Raw genomic sequence first — 5,754 nt, forward strand, 5'->3', positions numbered from 1 at the left:
TCTCCGGGGCCTGGCCCAGAGGCCGGCGCGCTGTGCTTGCGTGTCCCAGGGGCGTAGTTAGTATGATGCGTCCCCTGGGATCACGTGAGCCATGGGCAGCCAATCGGAGGAGGGAAAAGCCCATTCATAAGATTGACAGAAAGACCTGTCAAAACGTATGAATGCTGAGGGCCCAAAACAGTAGTTAACCTTCAAATAAAAAAAAAATTTTAAATCACACTTTTTAAATAAACTATAAATTACATTAAATAACTATTTTAAACAATAATTTAAATTTTTGAAAAAAATAATTTTATAAAAAAACGGGGCTAAAAATAAACTTCCCTTGCTTTAAAGTATTTAAAAATAACAAACCTGTGGGGAAAAATGTTTTAATTTTAATTAATTAACCACTTACCTTTTAAAATGCAGTCCTTACGCCTGGTTTTTACATTTCTAAAATCTAAAGACTTACCCTCACGGAAAAACCTGTAAAAAAAAACGTAAGTTCAAAGCGCACGCGCAGACTCTTGCGCGCACGCATTCGACCACTGAACCCCTTCGTTCAGAGGATCGGAAGTGCCGGTTTCCCGCGCATGCGTAGTGCATGCAAGGAACCGGCACTTCCATCGGGTCCACGCGCAAGTACCCCGTGCGTACTCACGTGTTGGGACCCGAATTTCTGGGCCATTATAGATAGAGAGGGATGGGTGGAGGTGCATGGTAAGTTGGTGTGAGTAAGGTTGTGCAGGAGTAGGGAAGGCAGAGTGATGGGGTTGTGATGAGTGGCACAGCAGAATGAGGTTGAGTGTGGCTTTGTATTAACATTTCATGATCTACTGAGATCATTGAAAGGTTTGCGCCACTGCAGCCTGGTCCTCATGATGATATCCCTGCTTGTGCCTGTAAGATTCGCAAAATTCTGCAGAACCCCAAAACAGAAGGATAACCCTATTTAAAACAATTTTGGACCATTACAGAAGAAATCTGTAAAAGATAAAATGCATGGTTGGGCCTAACAGAAGAATTCAAAGATTTGAAACAAACATGGCATTTCAAAAGGACATGTACAGACTTGTAGGAAAAGGCTGCGACAGGAATGTGGGATTGACCTCTGCAGAGGAACAGTTTGGGTATTCGAAAGTAGCCAGACTGTCTGGGAGGAACAATAAACGAAATTCATCCCCTATCTGGGAATTTGCATTCAATCAATAAATCAATGAAAACCCCAGCCTCGCCTAAAGCCCAAAGCCCATTAAAAGCCATGCATAAAAGAACCTGCACAGAATTTGAAGGCCTTACAGGAAATCTAAGATTAAAAGACAATCGAACAACAGTTTAACCACTCAGGGAGGCATCCAAAACCACTTCATACCTTCTTCAACTACTCAGGAAGCTATCCCGAAACCAGTTAACTAAATGGGACCAATCAAAGTGGCCCTTAACGAGCCAGCCAAAAATCTAACAAGATTAGCAGGCCTCGTTTAGTATAATTGGAAGCCTGTTTCCACAGTTCAAAGAGGACAGTTCAAGGGGGGTGGGGTTAGTTCAAGCAGTGGTTTTCAAGGAGGACAGTTCAAGCAGTGGTTTTCAAGCAGGACAGTACAGTGCCATCAAGTTCCCAGTACACTACAAGCAGTTCGAGAAGAAAGGAGTTCGAGAAAGACCCATCGTTCAAGTTTAAACACCATCGAAACTCGGCGGTTTCAAGTTTCAGCATCTTGCAGCAGTTCAAAGGAGTCTTGCAGCAGTTTTCTCTCTCTGGAAGAAGTAACAGAGGTTCTCGCTCTGGAAGCAGTCCAACACATCCAGTGATCCCCGAAATCGTGAACCAGCTCAACTGTCAAGGAAGTCAATTGGTAAGCATCATCCCTAGTCTTTTAAAGCCTGACCTAGCTAGTGAGGTGGGGTTTGGAGGGGTGAGATTTGTATACTGTAATTTTCCTCGCATATTCCATTTGTTCCCCACTGTATTAAAGTGTTAAGATCGTTGTATTGTGATTTTTCCTTCTCAAATAAAAACCAAAGTTCTCGCATCAAAACCAGTTTGTCTGCTGCACTTTTATCACAACCCCCAAATAAGTCCAGGTCTAGAACCAAGGGAGTGGGAGCGATTCAAACCGCTCATAAGTCAGAGGTGAAGCTGACCCACACACCACCCCTTACATGCCCTCCTGTGCAATGTGCAACTAGGCTGCGTTGGTCTCCTGGGGAGGTCTCTTCCACCCATTGGAAGGGAAGAGAACCTCCCTGCGTGCTGTGACTCCCTCCATAAGCATATGGAGGGAGTCATGGGAGAGCCTGGGTGCAGCCGTGCACCTCTGTGCAGTACCTCAATTCTGTAGAACACTGACAGCATAAATGTCAAAGTAAATTTGAGCATGGTCCCTTTTAAGGAAACCAACTGATGACCCGTCATCAAATGACGTCATCAGAACCACTTCCTTCAATTGGCCTGGAAACTCGCTGGGTGGGCTTAACAAGCCCAATCAGGGGAAAGTCATGTCTGAGGCCGGGATGGAGACAGGAGCGGGGTCGGGACCCACCATGGATCCGCCGAGGTAGGGAATCGCAGCCTGTGTAGTTTTTCTATTTTCTTTGAACACGTTTGTTTATTAGTTGTAAAAGTATCGTAGATGGGAAATAAAGACTGTTTGACTGGGGACAGCAGATGGGGCGAGAGATCATGTGATGAAACCTTCAGGAATGCATCCAACCAGAATTGGCAACCACACTGCCAGATGAAGACAGCGGGGAAAGGGACTGTGGCCAGAAGAAGCTCAAACAGTTAAGTTTCTTCATCTGCCCATTGGTATCTTCAGGTCAGTATCTTGAGAAATGATGGGCTCTAGCTTGGGCCTTTTTGTTGTCACGGAATTAGTTGGAGCTTCTGGCACTTTTGATGAGGAATTGCTGGGCATCTAAAAATGCTCCTTTTCTCGTGCCTCTTCTATTTCTTTTCTTTCAATATGCCAAGAAAAGTTAGTTAAGTTACCAGTAGAGATTCAAATTGTGCCAAATGCTGAAAGAGAAATCACTCAGCTGCTTTGCCTCCACAAAGCTACTGGCACCTTAACTTGCTGTAGGCTTTTAAATCCTGCAACAATAATTTTTCTCTCCCAGTGTATTTTTCTCATTAAATTTGAGAGTTGCCCTTCCAGCTCCACCATATATGTAAATGAGCTGATCCCGTGATCAGTGAGGTCACTGGCAGGCAAAAGTCTGGCCACTTGTTATTCAACGTCTTCCCAGGCCCTGAGGAAAATTGGAGCCTATATATGTATTGCCTTTAGCATTGCTAATCTCTATTCAACTGTACTGCTGTTATTCTCACTCTTTCAATAGTTGTCGTGTCATCAGTTGCCTTCACCTACCTTAATAAATCTCTCTTTACAAAACATTGTACATTTTTTTGGCTGCGTCTCTTGTCGAACTTCTGGTTGTAGCTATATTTCTGTGCAAACAGTAATGGCAATATTTTACAAGCTCTATGTAACTCCAATTCCAATAGTTTACTAAATTTGCTTTTTGCATTAGTATAAAAGAATTTAAGATTATCCTTTGACAATTTTCATCCCTATTTAAATCTTGTATTATGCTCAAATTTCTCTCTACCTGCCAGCTCTTGCTCCACAATATCCAAAAGCTTGTCTATATACAATATATTTACTAAAGATTTATAACTCCATTTCCAAATGTGGTTTAAATGAAACCTAATGACTGTTTTTCTTATGTTTTGCAGCAACAGATTAGCTCCCCATCTGGCTAAGTGTATGAAATTCCTTTGATTATTTTATGTGATTCAGCAACAAACTATGTTCAATTACAAGGGCCAATGAAAGAGTACAGATAAAGAGATACAGAGCGAGGCAGACAAATGGAAATAATCCAGTATTTGTGAACTATCCAGAATATATTAAAACTTGCATCTATCTGCTCTACCTATTTTCTCACTTCCTGTATCACTATTTTGTTATGCTTTTGTCACACCTGGGGCAATGCCTTACTTTTAAAGTGTCTAAAAACACAGGGTGTAAGTACCTAGGGATATTTGTTAGATCCAAACTCTAGCCTTCTACAGGAAAAACCTATCACCCGCCTCCTTTCCAGTATATATGCTGACCTAAGCATCTGGAGCAGCCTCCCCATCTCGTTGCTGTGGCGGTCGAGCATCCCCTGCCTCCTCTACATGTTTCTGCCCATTTGCATCCTGGCTCAATTGATCTAGGACTTTGACAAGCAGATTACCAGGTTTCCCTGGGTAGGAAAGTGGTCAAGAATCCACCTTCCCAAAAAAGGTGGACTGAGTCTCCCAACTTTAACTGCTACTACTGGGCAGCCCAATACCAGCGTACCATTGTCTGGAACAAGGCTTCTCCAAATATCTCTGGTTTGGCATGGATGCAAGTGCCACGCTACCATCTCGGTTATACTCGCTTACACTCACAAAACCCCATAAAAGACCAATAGGTGCACAGAAGTATCTAGTCATATCTCCGACCTAGGCAATCTGGAAAGTAGCTTGCAGCACATCTACTGTTGGCTCTCTCTTCATGGTGGTGCAACAGGGACCTAGCAGAGGACCTCTGTGTTATGGACTTCAAACTTTGGCATGAGAATTATGTTACTCAGTTGACCAAATTCCTTCACCAAGGCCAGATCCAGCTGACAAATTTCAAATCAGCAACTTGACTGCTTCTGCCACCTTCACTTCATCCAGGAACCCACCGTGCTCTGTAAAATTCAATGCAAACTAACTTCATTAGATCTGGTACTCCACACCACGGGCACGCCGCAGGAACATCTCAGCAGTCTGCACAATTCTGACCATCTTCATAAATGCGACAGATCCCCGTGGGCAGGGCCTTCACATGCACTCCTTTTTAGAAACTTCTGAAGAATAGAAAATTAGAACACTGTACAATGATAATGGCCCAGATTTTGCGGAGGTAATGACAGCAAAATTGTCAGCATTTGCTGCCATTACCCCTCTGAAACTGACCGTAACTTCTGGATTTAGTGCATGCACAGATAAACACGGAAATCCTGAAGTTGTGGTCAGTCATTCACTGCTCCGCCACAGGCTGCGCTGTGGAACTCCCCATAGCCGGCAATCAGTGAAATCACTTGTACTGATGAAAACTTCCACTTTTCCACTTTAATATCGCTGTTAAAAACCCCATAAAAAGTTAAGTCTTGTTCAATGAGGTGTAACTGGGTTTTTAACGGTGTTCTGAGTATTAACTACTGGTGAACAACCATTCTGGCCCTGAAAAACTAATTTTATATTTGTGGAATGTCAAATTTCTCCATTATGATAAAAATTACTAGATTTTTAAAATAATATTTATTTTTATTACTTTTTTCAAGTTTGTTTATGATGATTCAGCTTTAACCTTAACCCCATGTGTATGTCCCAATCTTTATTTCACTCTGTAATTTTTTTTTTAAATGACTGATAAAAGCTGCTTTATAATTTCTGGTTTGCTGTCTGTGAGAATTCTTTAATGTGATTGGCTGCTTTGCCAGCTTGACACCATCACTGCTGCTGGACGCTGGAGATCCCCTATAGAAAGCGCTACAATCAAATTAACATCGAGAAAGCTAAAGTAAATAACTGGTGTAATATGTCAATGATGACCTGTGTCATATCGAGACTCTTATAGTGAGGGGTGTACGTTACATCAGAGTGTTCTTGTGAGGAGTGTATTTTATATCAGAGTGTTATAGTGAGGGGTGCATATTATATCAGAGTGTTATAATGAGAGGTGTGTG

General features: G+C 42.4%; 1 long non-coding RNA gene across 1 annotated transcript; it reads left to right on the forward strand.

The window, feature by feature from the left end:
* Positions 1 to 1,526: 1,526 nt before the first annotated feature.
* On the forward strand, positions 1,527 to 5,460 carry LOC147111738 (uncharacterized). Its single transcript, XR_015079855.1, has 3 exons — positions 1,527 to 1,838; positions 2,599 to 2,766; positions 3,722 to 5,460. It is a non-coding gene; the product is annotated as an uncharacterized LOC147111738 (long non-coding RNA).
* Positions 5,461 to 5,754: the final 294 nt, after the last annotated feature.

Source organism: Somniosus microcephalus, chromosome 10 (assembly GCF_052327205.1).
Source record: "Somniosus microcephalus isolate GS21.2 chromosome 10, FLI_Smic_1.0, whole genome shotgun sequence".
NCBI lineage: Eukaryota > Metazoa > Chordata > Chondrichthyes > Squaliformes > Somniosidae > Somniosus > Somniosus microcephalus.